The following is a 17,841-nucleotide window of genomic DNA, read 5'->3' on the forward strand; positions in this document are numbered from 1 at the left end:
CTTATGAGGTCAAGAAGCACAGAGCAAACCTTGTGGGAAAAAGCAAGAGATAGTGCACAGAGAGAACTGAGAGGTGAGTGGCCAGCTTTCCATCTGGACCACACAGTCTCTAGGCCCTCGGTTCTGGGGCAAAACCCCGGGCCCTTCCCCCACCCATCTCAGTCATACTAGCAGGGCAGCAGGAAAGACTCCTGCAGGCAGACTCCACCAACAGCCCCCCCATGGGACTTTGTAACCCACAAATCCCTCTCTGCCCCTAAGCCCACCCATCGCCTGTTGAGCTCAGCAGCTACCCAGGACATAGACATCTACTGTACAGAGAGGACTGAGGAGTGAGTGACCAGCTTCCCATCTGGACCACACAGCATCTAGGCCCTAGGTCCTGAGGAAAAACCCCAGGTCTTTCCCCCACCCATCTCAGCCACACTAGCAGGGAAGCAGGAAAGATTCCTTCAGACAGACTCCACCAACAGCCTTCCCCCATGGGACCCTGTAACCTACAAATCCCACTCCACCCACAATCCCACCCATCCCCTGTGACCTAAGTGGCTCCCTTGGACACAGACATCTACTGTACAGAGGGACTGAGGGCAGCTCCCTGGAAAACAGATATCAACTGCACAGAGACTGAGAGAAAGGACTAACAGGATTGGATCAAGAGGCAAAGACATTGCCTGTATCAAAGAAAAGAAGAGTCAATACAAGAATACATTAAACAATCTAATGAGACATATGGCAACACCAGAATCTAGTGGTACTACATCAGGAAGACCTGAACATCCCAACACAGAAGAAGCAGAAGAAAATGACCTTAAAAATAACTTAATTAAGATGATGGATGCACTTAAAGAAAAAATGAAGAATTCCCTTAAAGAAATTGAGGAAAAGATAAACAAAAATTGAAATAAATAAATAAAACCCTTAAAGTATAAGCCAAGAAAACCAAGAAGAAACAAAAAAAAATAAGTCCAAGACTTAAATTGAAATGGAGGCAATAAAGAAAATACAAATGGAGGGAATTCTGGAAATGGAAAATCTGAGTAAATGAATGAGAACTACAAGATACATAACCAACAGAATGCAAGAGATGGAAGAGAGAATCTCAGGCGTTGAAGATATGATAGAGGAAGTAGATTCATCAGTCAAAGAAAACATTAAAGCCAACAAAGTCATAACACAAAATGTCCAGGAAATCTGGGACACTGTGAAAGACCAAACCTAAGACTAATAGGGATAGAAGAAGGAGAAGAATACCATCTCAAAGGCACAGAAAATATATTCAACAAAATCATAAAAGAAAACTTTCCCAACCTAAAGAACTAAATGTCTATGAAGATACAAGAAGCTTACAGAACACCAAGTAGATTGAACCAAAAAAAGTCCTGTTGCCACACAATAATCAAAATACAAACTGTACAGAATAAAGAAAGAATATTAAGACAAGCAAGGGAAAAAGTTCAAGTAACATATAAAGGCAGACCCATCAGAGTAACACCCAACTTCTCAATGGAGACTCTCAAATCCAGAAGATCCTGGACAGACATTATGCAGACTCTAAGAGACTATGTATGCCAACCCATATTACTATACCCAGCAAAACTTTCAGTGACAAAACCAGATTTAAACAATACCTATTCTCAAACTCAGCCCTACAGAAAGCACTAGGAGGAAAACTCTAACCCAAAGAGTCTAGAGGTTCCCAGAGAAGCACAGAAAATAAATACTTCCACACCAGCAAATCCTAAATAATGGAAACACACATACACAACACCACCAAAAAATAACAGTAATCAACAATCACTGGTCATTGATATCCCTTAATATCAATGGACTCAATTCATCTATAAAAATACCTAGGCTAACAGAATGGATATGGAAAAAGGATCCATCCTTCTTCTGCATACAAGAAACCTACCTCAACTCAAAGACAGACATATCCTTAGAGTAAAGAGTTGGGAAAAGTCTTTCGAATCAAATGGACCTAAGAAGCAAGCTGGTGTAGCTATTCTAATATCTAACAAAATAGACTTCAAACTTAAGGTAATCAAAAGAAATGATGTTTCATATTAATCAAGGAAAAATCCAGAGAGAAGAAGTCTCAATCCTGAATATACCTGTCCCAACTACAAGGGCACCCACATTCATAAAAGAAACAGTACTAAAGCATAAATTGCACATCAAACCCATACACTAATAGTGGGAGACTTTGACATACCACTCTTACCGGTGGACAGGTCTATCAGACAGAAAATTAACAGAGAAATAAGGGACATAATAGATGTTATGACTCAAATGGGCTTAACAGACATCTGTAGAAGATTCCACACAAACACAAAAGAATACACCTTCTTCTCAACACCCCATGGAACCTGCTCTAAATCTGACCACATACTCATCAACAAAGAAAACTTTGGGAGCCCATTCCCAATGGAGGGATATTCTCACAGCCTAGATACATGGGGAAGGATCTAGGCATTGCCCCGAATGATGTGACAGATAGACTTTGATGATCCCCTATGGAGGGCCTTACCCTACCTGGGAGTGGATGGGGGATTGGTGGGGGACATGGGAGGATGGGAGGGGGAAGGAACTGGGATTGGTATGTAAAATAAGATTGCTTCTAATGTAAATAAAAATTTATGTAAAAAACCAAAAAGTTAAATAACCTCCTGTATCTTATTGGATCACCATGATTTAAAGTTAGAATTCAACAACAACACTAATTGCAGGAAGCCCAAAAGCTCAACTGAATCACCACTGGGTCAAGGAAGAAATAAAAAAGAAATTAAAGATTTCCTAAAATTCAATGAAAATGACAGCACAATATACCCAAACTTATGCAACACTTTGAAAGTGCGATAAGAGGAAAGTTACAGCACTAAATGCCTACATGTAGAAGTTAGAGAAATCCACACTAGTGTATTAACTTTACAACTGAAAGCTCTAGGACAAAAAGAAGCAAACTCACCTAGGAGAAGTAGATGACAGGAAATAATCGAATTAAGGACTGAAATCAATAAAGTAGAAACAAATAAAACAGTAGAAAGAATCAATAAGCTGAAGAGTTGGCTCTTTGAGAAAATCAACAAGATAGACAAACCCTTATCCAAACTAACAAAAAGAACAGAAAATATCCAAATTAACAAAATCAGAAATGAAAAGGGGGACATAACAACAGACACTAAGAAAATCCAGAGAATCATCAGGTCATACTTTGAAAACTTGTACTCCACAAGATTGGAAAAATCTAAAAGAAATGGACAATTTTCTAGATAAGTACCACATACTAAAATTAAATCAAGACCAGAGAAACAAACTAAATAGACCTATAACCCCTAAGAAAATACAAGCAGTCACCAAAAGTCTCCCAACCCCCCAAAAAAGCCCAGGGCTAGATGGTTTCAGTGCAGAATTCTATCAGAACTTCAAAGAAGGGCTAATACCTATACTCCTCAAATTGTTCCACACAATAGAAACAGAAGGAACATCACCAAACTTCTTTTGTGAGGTTACAGTAAACTGTTACCCAGTTCACACAAAGATGCAACAAGGAAAGAGAACAACAGGCCAATATCCTTCATAAACATTGACACAAAAATAAACAATAAAATACTGGCAAACTGAATCCAAGAACACATAAAAAAAATCAATCACCATGACCAAGTAGTCTTCATCCCAGAGATGCAGGGATGGTTCAACATATGAAAATCCATCAATTTGATCCACCATATAAAAAAAACTGAAAGAAAAAAAAACTCATGATCATGTCATTAGATACTGAAAAAGTCTTTGATAAAATCCAATACCCCTTTATGATAAAGGCCATGGAGAGATCAGGAATACAAGGCACATACATAAACATAATAAAGGCAATATACAGCAAAGCAACAGAAAACATCAAACTAAATGGAGAGAAACTTAAAGTGATTCCACTAAAATCAGGAACTCTATCTATTCAATATGGTACTCAAAGTCTTAGCTAGAGCAATAAGACAATAAAAGAAGATCAAGGGAATACAAATTGGAAAGGAAGAAGTCAAACTGTCACTATTCACAGATGATATGACAGTCTACATAAGTGATCCCAAATCTCTGCCTGGGAACTTATACAGCTGATAAACACCTTCAGTAATGTGGTGGGATACAAGATTAACTCAAAAAATCAGTAGTCCTTCTAGATACAATTGATAAAGGGGATGAGTAGCAAATCATAGATATATCACCCTTTACAATAGCCACAAATATCAAATATCTTGAAGTAACACTAACCAAAGAGGTAAAAGGCCTATATGATAAGAACTTTAAGTCCCTAAAGAAAGAAATTGAAGAGGATATCAGAAAATGGGAAGATCTCCCATGCTTTTGGATAGGTAGGATCAACAAAATAAAAATGGTAATCCTACCAAAAGCAATCTACAGATTCAATGCAATTCCCAGAAAAATCCCCAACACAATTCTTCACAGACCTCGAAAGAACAGTACTCAAGTTCGTATGGAAAAACAAAAACCCAGAATAGCTAAAACAACCCTGTACAACAAAGGAACTTCTGGAGGCATCACCATCCCTGACATCAAACTCTACTATAGTGCTATGGTAATAAAAGCAGCTTCGTACTTTTATAAAGGCAGACACATGGATCAGTGGAATTGAATAAAAGACTCTGATCTCAACCCACACACCTATGAACACGTGATTTGACAAAGAAGCCAAAATAGCACAATAGAAAAAGGGAAGCCTCTTTAACAAATGATGCTGGCAAAACTGGATGTTAACATGTAGAAGATTGCAAATAGATCCATTTCTATCACCAGGCACAAAACTCAAGTGCAAGTGAATCAAGGATCTCAACATTAATCCAGCTACATTGAACCTGACAAAAGAGAAAGTGAGAAGTAACCTGGAATGCATTGGCACAGGAGACCACTTCCTAAATAGAACACCAGTAGCACAGACACTGAAAGAAACAATCAATAAATGGGACCTCCTGAAACTGAAAAGCTTCTGTAAGGCAAAGGACACTGTCACTAAGACAAAATGACAGCCTACAGAATGGGAAAAGATCTTCACCAATCCCACATCTGATAAGGGCTGATCTCCAAAATATACAAAGAACCCATGAAACTAGACACCAAAATAAAACATAACCCAATTGAAAAATAGGCTACAGAGCTAAACAGAATTCTCACCAGAAGGATCTCAAATGGCTAAAAGACACTTAAGGAAATGCTCAACATTCTTAATCATCAGGGAAATGCAAATCAAAATTACTCTGATCTCCTAAGCTAATTGGGAGCATGGGGGAGAGGGAGTTAGAAGAAAAAGAAGGGGAAAAGAGGGGGGGAGAGGAGGACATGAGGGAGCAGGAAGATCTAGTCAGGAGACAAATAGAGGAGAGCAAGAAAAGAGATACCATAATAGAGGGAGCCATTATAGGTTTAAAGAGAATTCTGGCACTAGGGAAATGTCCAGAGATCTACAAGGTTGACCCCAACTAACAATCTAAGCAATAGACAAGAGGCTACCTTAAATGCCCTTCTCCCATAGTGAGATTGATGACTACCTTACATGCCATCCTAGAGCCTTCATCCAGTAGCTGATGGAAGTAGAAGCAGACACCCACAGCCAAACACTGAGCTGAACTCTGGAATCCAGTTGCAGAAAAGGAGGAGTGATGAGCAAAGGGGTCAAGACCAGGCTGGAGAAACCCACAATAACAGCTGACATGAACAATGCGGAGCTTATGGACCCCAGACTGATAGCCGGGAAACCAGCACTGGACTGTTTCAGACCCCCTGAAAGAGGATATCAGTTTGGAGGTCTATGCAATCTATGGGGCCACTGGTAATGGATCAATATTTACCCCTAGTACACAAATGGACTTGGGGAGCCCATTCCACATAGAGGGATACTCACTCAGACTAGACACACAGGGGAGAGTCTAGGCCCTGCTCCAAATGATATGACAGACTTTGAAGATTCCCCCATGGAAGGCCTCGCCCTCCCTGGGGTGCAGAAAGGGGATGGGTTAGGGGGTTGGTGGGGGGCAGGAGAGGAGGGTAGGGAGAGGGAACTGGGGAACTGGGATTTACATGTAAAAGGAGCTTGCTTCTAATTTAAAGAAAAAAATTACTCTGAGATACCATCTTATACCTGTCAGAATGGCCAAGATAAAAAATACTGAGGACAGCTGATGTTGGAGAGGATATGGAGTCAGGGGAACAAGCCACTACTGATGGTGAGAGGGAAAACTTGTATGGCCATTTTGGAAATGGTATGGTGGTTTCTAAGAAAATTGGGAATCAATTTACCTCAAGACTCAGCAACACCACTCTTGCGCATTTAGCCAAAGGATGCTCAATCATACCACAAGGACATGTTTTTGTTTTTGTTTTTGTTTTTAGTTTTTCAAAACATGGTGTCTCTGTGTAGCTTTTTAGACCAGGCTGGCCTCAAACTCACAGAGATCTGCTTGGCTCTGCCTCCCTAGTGCTAGGATTAAAGTCATTCGCCACCACCATCTGGCCCCACAAGGACATTTGCTCAACAATGTTAACAGCAGCATTAGTCATAATAGCCAGAACCTGAAAACAACCTAGATGCCCCTCAACCAAAGAATGGATAAGAAAAATGCAGTACATTTACACAATGGAGTACTACTCAATGACAAAAAAATGTTGACCTCGTGAAATTTTTAGGCAAATGGATATAACTAGAAAAAAATATCCTGAGTGAAGTAACCCAAACTCAGAAAGACAAACACAGTATGTATTCATTCATAAGTGGATATTAGATGTAAAGCAAAGAATAACCAGACTACAACCCACATTTCCAGAGAAGCTAGGTAACAATGAGGACCATAGAGGGACACATGAATCACCCTGGGAAGGGAAATTAGATAAGATCTACTGGGCAAACTGGGGAATGGGGTGGTAAAGGGTAAAGGATGGGGAATGAGAACAGGAGAGAACAAGAAAGCAGAGTTGTGGAGGGGGTGCAGTGGAAGAGCAATGAGAAATATCTTAATAAAGAAAGCCACTATGGGCTTAGGGAGAAACCTGGTGCTAGGGTGACTCCCAAGAATCCACAAGGAGAACTCCAGCTAAGACTCCTAGCAATAGTAGAGAGGATGCCTGAATTGACCTACCCCTGTAATCAGATTGATGAATACCCCAACTATCATCATAGAGTCTTCATCCAGTAAATAATGGGACCCGACCAAGCTCCCGGAATCCAGTCAAAGAGAGGGAGGAGGGAATATATGAGCAAGTCAAGTCAAGATTATGATGGAGAAATCTACAGAGACAGTTAAACCAAGATCATGGAATTCATGAACTCTGGCCCTACAACTGTGGAGACTCTAGGGAACTGAGCTAGGCCCTCTGCATGTGGGAGACAGTTGTGAAGCTTGGACTAGCTGAGGGGCCCCTGGCAGTAGGACCATAATACAAACCTGGTACATGAGCTAGCTTATTAGAGCCCATTCCCTATGGTGGGATGCCATGCTGGGTCTTAACGTATGGGAGAGGGGCCTGGCCCTGCCTCCACCTGGTATACCAGACTATACAGAGCCCTTACCAGTGAGGAAGAGTGGACTGGGGGTAGGCTGGGGGCAGAGGTGTGAGGGTTGGGAGGAGGCAAGGCAGGTGGGAAGAGGGGTGGGAGGGAGAACTGTGGTTGGAATGTAAAACGAAATAAGGAAAATTTAAAAATGGGAGAAAAGCAAGAGATGCCCTTCATCTCGGACAACCTTGACCACGAATCTTTTGTTTGTTTGTTTGTTTTTGTTTTTCAAGACAGGGTTCCTCTGTGGCTTTGGAGGCTGTCCTGGAACTAGCTCTTGTAGACCAGGCTGGTCTTGAACTCACAGAGATCCACCTGCCTCTGCCTCCCAAGTGCTGGGATTAAAGGCGTGTGCCACCAATGCCCGGCTTGACCACAAATCTTAACCAAGGCTATCTACCACTTTAGGCAAACGTATCAGTTCAGCCAATTCATCCTTCTCCATTGAAATCCTCCACTTCAGCTCACCCCGACCTCGGAAGACACACCTTTGTCCTCATTGCCCTAATGCATTCCAAATTAGTGGATTGCCTGTCCTTTGTGAGGCCCCCGTGCACATGAGCATTCACCCAAATTAACAACGGCCGTGCCTCACAGGACACACTGACCTCACTGACTTCCCCACTGCCTGCTGGGAGAGCGTCCCTAGGAACTGCCCTTGTTTTCCTCTGCAGTGTTCTTATAGTCAGGGACACAAACAGCTGGGTATTTTTTTTTTTTGGTGAATTTGAAATAGGAAGATCACATACAACTAGAAATGCAACCTTCCTGAGGACAGTAAGTCCATGGGTTTGATATGGATAGGGTCCTTTATTTCAGTGCCCTCTTTCTTCTGTTCCTTTATTACCAAATATTCTTAATAAAGTTGTATTGCAAATGTTGAGAATTGTGATCTCTAAATATAGACTACTTCACATCCTACCCATGGCCTGCCATTGTCTCAGAGTGTGACTTTGAACTGAGTTCCAATCACCTCCTCTAGACCATGTGGACAGCCACACGCCTGTATCTGGCTGGGATACGTCGTGAGTGACATGAGAGGATGTCTACACACCAGTCTTGGAAACGTGTCCAGGTGATGGTCTCTGTGAAGTGTTGCCTTATGCACGTGGCATTGGCGAGTTAAGGCAGCTCTGCGAATGACTGCTCAGCTTGGTCCCTGCCTGAAATGGAAATGATAGAACTAGGGAAAGAAAGCAAGAGCAACATAACATCTGAGCAATCCTCTACAGAGCTCCAATGAGCTTGATTGTTTTGAAATCCTGCTATGTTATGTGTTTGTTCACCTTGACCGTGTTTCAGTACCAGTTAGCTCTTAATAGTTATCAAATATTAGCAAAAATCAGATTCTAACTTTTTTTCTCCTTTAGTATGAGAATTCAGAGTGGGTTCATGGGAATTCAAATGGAACTACAGCTACAGTAGCTTCATGGCCACTCCATCACTTGGTTCCAATGAAACGAAAAGCACCCGAGCCAACATGAAAGGTTGACTCCTTAGGATGCTGACATCAACCCTCCTTCAAGTGAGAGCTGTTACTGCTCCAAAGGCCCTGAGTCTAAAATTTGTAGCAGGAAGTTTGTCAAATGGTCTGCTGGCAGACTGTCTCTAATAGAACACATGCAAGTGCTTTCACGTAGCACCATACACACAGGGCAAGTGATGAAACCGACAAGTTTATATGGAAGTACACACTGGTAAGATATTTTTAAGAGGCAGAGACAGGAGGATTACAACTTTCAGTCAGTGGGTATGAAAGATTGATCATCTGAGTCAATCCTTAGAACCCGTGGAAAAGTAGAAAGAGAGAGAACTGTCTTCTGACACACATTAGAGCATTAACATTTTGTAATTTTTCAAGTGAAATGGTGTTAAAAGGAATATCGTTTAAAAGTCAAGGTTGTAAGATGAAACTATTTTATAATGATTTAGACCATGTGACTGTAACATCAGGAAGAAGATTGCAACATTAAGGGGAAGGAAAAATATTAAAATTCATAAACATGAGTTTCTATTTAAGAATTCAGAACTGTAATAAGTAACTGGCAAAAAATATTTTTAAACGACAATATCCAAAAATAAAAATTCTATCATATTATTAGAAGAGTTAATCATTTTGTCAGATAAATAGACTGGATATTCTATATAGCAATAGAATCTTGGGTGAATAAGTTTTATTGAATTATTTCCATTTAATTGTGAAAAATTTCTGTAGCATATAAAGGTATTTTTTCAGGTCCCAGTCACAATGGGGGACAGAGGAAGGAGGAGAAATATTTATTTTTCCAAAGTAAAGAGAAGCAAAATAATCTTTGTACACATTCATTGTGTTTAAGTTCTCTTGTGGTGATCTGGGAAAAATCACAGTGAAGTAGCAATAAAGGTTGTATGAGTCTCCAAGTTTCATGGAACACACTGTTACTAATCCATGGTAATATCTATAGATTTACAGAATAGATGCTGTGTGTGTGTGTGTGTGTGTGTGTGTGTGTGTGTGTGTGTGTGTGCGCGCGCATGCGTGCGTGCGTGCATGCGTGCGTGCATGTGTGTGTGTGTGTTTTCAAACATGTATTTCATGTTAAATGAAGCATGCACTGGAACACTCTAAAAGACTAGCTTGAAGGGGCCTGGGAATGGCTCCATGGATAAGAGCACTTGTTAAGCAAGCATATGATCTGAGTTTGGGTCCCCAAAACCCACATAAAAGGACTTGCTTGGGAGCCGGAGAGAAGGCTCAGCCGTTAAGAGCACATACTGCTCTTGTAGAAAACTCAGGATTGGTTCCCAGCATCCATATCAAATAACTTACAACTGCCTCTGACTCCAGCTCCAGGGGATCTGACAATCTACTGTGACTCTGGACCCCCTCACACATGTGTAAACACACACACACATACACACACACGCACACACAATTAAAAATAAAGTAAAAATTTAAAGCCAAGCTAACCCAAAACATACATTTTAGCCTCGTTATATAGCATGTTATTCCTATGGAATACCAAGTTTTTGCTAAATTCTTTTCAGTTCATAAAAAGAAATATTTTCATCAATGAGAAGAGAGAGAAAGAGGGGAGGAGAGAGAGCCCTGATTCTTACACAGATGTCTCGCTGTCAAATTCCTGTGCACTCTGGTTCATTACCTGCAAAGCGTCATGTTCACTGCCACTTCAGAAACCACAGCCCTGCAACCTTAATCTCTTAGGAAAGTCAGGACGGTGCAGAGGACTTGAACTCACAGTGATAGTTTCAACATCTTGGCTTCAGGGAATCCTGCTTTGAAAAGAACCGGAAGAGGTGGTGAAATTACACAGCATTAAGAGAAAGTGCCCCCACTTTATTCAAAGCACAGATCAACAAGGGGACATGATTTCATGTAATCAAGGACAGCAGCTTGCCAGGAGACACAAAATTCCCTTAGTTTTCCACAATGTCCATTTTGCAGGACACCCAACTGTATCAATTTCTACATCAAAATCTATATGGTGTCAAATTCTTTACCTATTGCAAAGTAAGTCCAGCAAAGAAAGCTGCTGCAATTCTGGACTAATGTGTCACCTTTATAGAGAGCATTCTGAGAATTGTGTGCCCTTCATGAAACAAGCTATGAGACATATCCTAGCCTGCCCTGCCCTCCCAGATCAGGCACTTCAGCTCACATCTGCCTAGCTCATCATGGTCTTTGTGGTCAGCAGACAAGACAGATACTTTATGACCTCAGCAAGGGGATGTAAGAGGCACTTCTCAAACATAGAACTTGGGAGCAAATACGCTGTGTTGGCCGTAAGATGGCCTATTATATCATGCAAAGAGAAAGAGTTGGTGTTCTAAACAGAAGGGCTTAAGTAACAGAGAAATGTTCTGTGTTTGTGAAATAGGTACCGTGTGAAGAGGCCACACTGGGGAAGAGGAAGGAAAAGCTTAAAGGGAAGAATACTAGAACAAAACATACCTGGAGCAAGAAATGTCCAGAAGAATCTTTAGCAATCCTTGTTACAACTGACTGTGAAGGCTTCAGCTGCTCAGGACAACAGAACTAAAGTCCCCTGTACTGAATGGGGCCTGGAAGCCGTGACTATAGATAATGGTACCATTCCGTCTTTACCTAAGTCGTAGACAACCTGAGACCAATGGGACCATCAAATAGGGCTCAAACAAGTGACCAGTGGTCAGGACAATGACCTGGACTTGTGATCTGGAGAGAAGTGGTGAGTGAAATGGAAGGAAGAGACTTTTGCAGTCCCTAGTGAAAGTTGGGTGCTTATGGCCCTGTGGGTGCCCTGCATCCAGGGAGAAGAAAGGCAGGAGTAATGTCTGCTTCTGCCTCTACAGCATGTATACAGCCACCCACCCCTGGTGGTGAAAGAGAACAGAACATGGTTTAGGTCAGGGCTGAGCAATGCCTGTCCACACTTATGTTCATGAAACCATGTGCTTGATTTTATATCTTACGATTTTCCCAATAAAGACTCCCCCTCTTTACCCTCTATGGCTACTTCCTATCAACTAGCCACTGGCTCTGCCATCTGACCTCAGGATTTTATTCAGTTAACACAATCTCAGGGTTACAATATGATCAAATATCCCTCAACACACCTTTACCATGTATGTGGTCCTCACTCTCACCCCCTGCTGTGAGACAATGCAAAATGCAATGGGGTGGTTTGGAAAGGAAAACTGCTCCCGCCTCTTGCAAGTGGGGTTAGGAGGAGGTGGAGCTGTATGTGTGTTGCACGGCTCTACCTGGAAAGCTGGAACTATACTAGAGAGATGGTTGGTGTCTCACGAAAGGAAAACCACCATTGAGCAGAAGCCAGCTCTGTGTTCAGAGAGGCTATGAGGTCAATCAATTTCAGTAATATGATGAGCAAAACCATGAGGAATACTTGTGCTAGGGAATGACAGCTATTTCTGGAAAATGGCTGAAATCAGCCCTCGCATTTGTTTTTGTTATTGAAATGATTACATGTCTTCCCAGAGCTCAGTCTTGCAGCCAGAATGCTCACTAACGGGTTTACATACTCCTCCAGAAGCTGAAGTACATCAGCATTCTTTGAAAATGAAGAAAGAGAAATCTGGGAGAGCTTGGTCACAGACAGCACCTTCAGCCCGGGGAAACTCACTTGGGCTGCAGGAGAACCTGCCTTCCTGGCCGTTCCCACAATGCAGTCACAGAGGAGACTGGCTTTCTTCCTAACCAGCTTTACCCTCCTTGTCACATACACTGTGTGTGAATAACAAAAAAAGTATGGAGGTTAGAGTTTACCTATCTAGAAAAAAAGATGCAGTTTGGGAAAATATGAAAGCTATGCAGAGAGCCAAGGAAATGAATGAGATAGTCTGCCCCATTGGCCTCTCTGAAGGAAGGGCCCTGAATTTCCACTACGGAGGAATTGGAAGAGATATTTATTTTAATTCATAGAACATAAAGATTGTTTCTCCCAAGTTCTACAACTTACCAATTCCTGGTTCCTCAGGATCCAGATAGAACATCACATTCTCTGTGTCTTCAATGGTTGTTGCCTGCAGCCTCACCTCCATGGTCGCCTCTGCTGACATTTCTTAACTTACGAAGTGTGGGCAGGGACCAACACCACCAGTTGGTATGGTAACTTCTGAAGGTGAAGCGAGAGACAAAAATGTAATGAGAAAATATGGGTAGATACTTTGTAGCAATGAGAGCGTATCCTCTAAAATATGAAATTGGGGCAGAACTCACTTCTAAAGATCCTGAAATTATTTTTAATTACCCAATCTACAGAAGTCACTTATAATAATCATATTTGGGATATGGCAATCACATATGCTAACAGGGCTAATAATCAAAATATGAAAATGAAAACATCAGTTCCATGATATGTTTGTAAAAGTACACATATGTCACATAAATGCTGACACTGATAGTCAACATGAATCTTTACATTCAAAAAAGAAATACAGGCTGAAAATTAATGTAATGTAATCAGAAGATTCTAAATTACAGAAACAAGTATCCTACAATGTAAACCCCTTATTGTCTGTCTGGCACACAGTCCCTGTGCCGAGAGGCTGTCAGAGCTCAGTGTCCCCTCTGCAGATGCTGAAAACCTCCCTGAGCCCCACTGCTCCTCCTCCCAAGCCCTGCCTGGACCTGACCAACTTCTGATTCTGCACTTAGGTGCAGAGCACTTACCCAGATGGACGTGGCAGGGGAGGACTCTGCCTGAGGAGATCTGCACAGGCTTGAACTACTGATGCCTTTAATACCTCTCTACAGCCTGCAATTCTGTGTGTATGTGATTAAGATCCCACTGGGGCTCCCAGAAACATCATCTCCCTGGTGGGAATTTTGTCTGCCTCTTGGTCTTACTATATTGCATCCTAGAAAACACAAAACCAGGGTGGGGGTGAGGGCTGAGCTCAAACTTTTCTCATAAACTCCTATGACACTTCTGCCAGAGGACTGAAAGTGTCACATCGCATTGGCAACTCAAACTTTGCTCATTCTTGACTCCATATGTAATTGGTCTCCACCTGTTTCAGACTTTTTAATTTCACTGCGTTAGGATGAGGGGCTTTGGATGCTCCCATGAGTTGCCTGTGGCTCTGAGAGTCTTCTCTCCAGTGTTATTGATAAGAAATGCCCATACTTTCTCCTAAGCTCCTAGTGTTTGCCATTCCCTCTGACACTCAGTGTCGGTGCTGTTCTGATGTGTAATTGTGGTGTCTCATTGTAGCTTTTACGCTATTCACCCAGTGACATGAATAAGACAAGACCTTCCCCTTGTATATTTCCATATGTTTATTTGGGGATTTTTAAAGTATTTTTGGTCTTGAAGCTGTTGTGTGCTGGCCTGGACTCACTCCTGTAGCTCATGCTGACCTTGCTGTCACTGTCCTCCTGTTACAACCTCAGGGTTACAGACCTGAGCCACCAGGCTCCTTCTGCCCCTGTGTTTTATACATCTTACTGTTGTGTGGTTTCTTTACAGTCATCCCCATTCTTGAAATTTTAAATGTTCTCTTCCATCACCTAGTTAAACACCATCCAATTTGTTAATGTGCAGCCTGTTTCAGGCTGTGTGGCTCACTCAAAGTGTAGACAGGACATGGAACGGATCTTGTCCAATCCTTCCTCTTCCCACCAATAAGTTTTCAGTTATTTCTTTGGATTATATTAAGTGTCAACTTACAGAAGAGAAGGATAAAAGTCCAAAGGCAAAAGGTATATGGGATAATTTAAGCTAAGAAAAACTGGCAAGAAACAAGTCAAGCTAAGGCAAGGCATTCATAAGTAATAAGACTCCGTGTGTGAAGGGAAAGGCCTAGGCCCTGCTCCAAATGATGTGACAGACTTTGATGATTTCCCCATGGAAGGCCTCACCCTCCCTGGGGAGCAGAAAGGGGATGGGATAGAGGAGAGGGTCAGTGGGGGGCAGGGGAGAAGGGGAGGGAGAGAGAACTGGGATTGACATGTAAAACATGTTTGTTTCTAATTTAAAGGGAAAAAAAGACTCAGTGTGTGATTTATTTGGGTGTTGTGTGGCAGGCCCCCTCAAAAGAGTCAAAAGAATAAAACATAGTAAACCATATCTATGTCTAATTCACTACTTAAATTTGCATGATTTCACCCTATAAAAATCAATTTGTCTTTTGTCTCTATCCGTTTGACTCTTTGAAGCTCTGTCTTTACTGTGTCTGTGCTGTGGACTCATGTCTTTCACTGCCACGGTGAGATGTTCAAGATGTTCCTCATGTACCCAGACCTCATGGACCCATCTCCAGCATGAGGAGGTCATGTTCTAACCCCACACCCTGCCACCCCTAGACAGTAGCTCTCCTCCCGTGGATCATATGCTCAGCTACATGAGCATCATTGTGCAAATAACAGTGTGGTCCTCTGCATATAGTTCGTTCTCCCATGTGTATATGTGTTTTCTGAATCATGGGATAATTTATTCTCAAGACAATGTTTCCTTATGTAGTTTTCCAAAATATAAACAACTGTGGCAATTGAATTATTGAAAATGTCATAAGCCGTCACATATTTAAAGTAATGGACTATGCCAGAGAGATGGTCAGCAGTTAAGAATACGGTTCCCTAGAAGACTCAAGTTTGATTACCATCACACACCCTGGGTGAGCCACAAGTGCCCATAACTCTAGCTCCAGAGGATTTAATGCCTCTGGTCTCCATGGGCATCTGCACTCATGTACACACACACATACACACACAGAGAGAGAGAAAGAGAGAGAGAGAGAGAGAGAGAGAGAGAGAGAGAGAGAGAGAGTTAAACTAAAAAGAAATCCTTGTTAAAAACTCTAAAGCAATGTGCTAACCCAGGTCAAGTGAGAATCATCTCACAGGTCTCCTTGGAAAACCCACTGAGAAATATAAACTTCATGTGATATCTGAGGGTTTTGCAGCTTAATTGTCTTTATATAACCTGCCATCCACACATATTAAACAGATTCAACAGAATGTTCCATAGAATGTTCCCAGCATGCCACGATTCACAGTTCTAATGACAGCATATTGCCTATATTAAGGGATCATACCTATTATTGAATAATCAAATATTTACTATCCTCCCACACATTGATCTCAAAAACTTAATTATATGCTTTTCAAGTACTAATAAACACAAAAGAACTGACAGTGGCATAACTATGGGACACAAGAATCCGGATACAGTAGAATATTGCACCACCCTGAACTACATTCTTGAGTGGAAGATAACAGTGTTCAAAATGTAGAAGTCCATAAAAAAGCTCATGAGGAGAGGGATGATCTGGGTGGCCCTTTGATCTGGAGATGCTTTTGGAGAAAGGCTGATGCTGTGAAGATGCTGGGACTCCTTGTGCCTGCAGAGAAGTGTCAGCATCTATAAGCTGGAGAGGACCGTGAGACTGATCAGGAAGGCTTCCCTGATAAACAGGAGCTTCTGGGGCTGAGGGTGATGGCCCATAGAACACCAAACAGGCAAGTAGCACAAAGAGAAAGACCCCTCAAAAATCTGTGCAATTAGACAAGGGAGTGGCATGTGGTGGAATCCCATCTCCCCTGAGATATAAACATGTCCATAGCTATGAGGCCCATAGTTATAAGCATCATTAGTTGGGTTAGGGACAAGAAATCATGCTCTGTGTCCATCAAAGAGCATGCAGAGTTGGGAGAGAGAAAGGATGCTGTTAGCTGAGATCCCAACACTCACTTCAGAGAACAAGGTGATTTTTAGGATTTTTTTTAGTGTGGTGTGTGTTAGCTTTATTCATTGTATGTGAATAGAAAGCAAGCAGAAAAAAATCTGAGGGGAAAAAAAGAAAATGCTTCATTACAAATACCACAAATACTGTCTTGTTCATGAATGCCAAACAACATTGAGCTGGCAACAAGATGTCAATTCATCCCAATTTTGACATTGAGGGAAGCATGTGGCATGGGTCAGCCAATACGATTGGAAGGGCAGAGAAGTGTTCCCATGGTTCTTTATTATTATCTGTGCAAGTATTCTCCCAATAAACACCAATTTATCATTTATATTGAGTCTAATGAAATCATTACACCTTCGTCGCCTTGAATTGGCACCCAATTTGCTTGGGTGGGGTCCCATGACGCTCCCACAAAGCTGGCCATACGCCCTGCGGCTATTGTACTTGTAACCCGCCGCTGAGTTTGCTGCACTTCGCTGTTTACTCTGCTCACCTTGGATTTACTGGCACAGCATGGGAAGCAGCCAAAAGTTCCTGGGTTGCAACTTTTTTTCCCTTTCAGGTTTGCTCGACAGGCTGCAAGTTTCCCTGAGCCAGCCACGACAGCGGTATGGAGCTTCTAGCTGCTAAAACAGCTGCTCAGCTCAGCCGGACCAGCACCATCAGTGGTTTACACAGGCTGAGTCCCCTTTCTTCTCTCTAAAATAAAAAAAAAACTTCATTCAGTTTGGTTTTTTTGAATGTTGCTTACAAATTACAGATTGTAATATATTAGAGACAAGGAAAGCAGGAGTCTTTTGCCACTGGAATTGTTTCAGTGGTATACCTGCATGCCAACAATCACCCAGAACTCAAAGTTCTGGGAATCTACTGTAAGGTACAATTAACTACTCTACAACAATGGCAAATAATATCACTATACAAGAAGTAAAATACCTTTCCATTTCTTATATGGATGGTATTTTAGAAGAGGTTTATGACCTGCCTGAAACATATTTATTATCCATGGTTGCTATTGGCTTCATAATTCATATAATATCCTTAAAGAAATGGGTTGATAATAGAGTGAAGAATGAGGAACTTATAGA

At 41.7% G+C, this 17,841-nt stretch overlaps 1 pseudogene; it reads right to left on the reverse strand.

Annotated features, from left to right (window-relative positions):
* Positions 1-16,113: 16,113 nt before the first annotated feature.
* Positions 16,114-16,816, reverse strand: LOC107978437 (annotated as a pseudogene).
* Between the last annotated feature and the right edge of the window lie 1,025 nt (positions 16,817-17,841).

Source organism: Cricetulus griseus, chromosome 8 (assembly GCF_003668045.3).
Source record: "Cricetulus griseus strain 17A/GY chromosome 8, alternate assembly CriGri-PICRH-1.0, whole genome shotgun sequence".
Classification (NCBI taxonomy): Eukaryota; Metazoa; Chordata; class Mammalia; order Rodentia; family Cricetidae; genus Cricetulus; species Cricetulus griseus.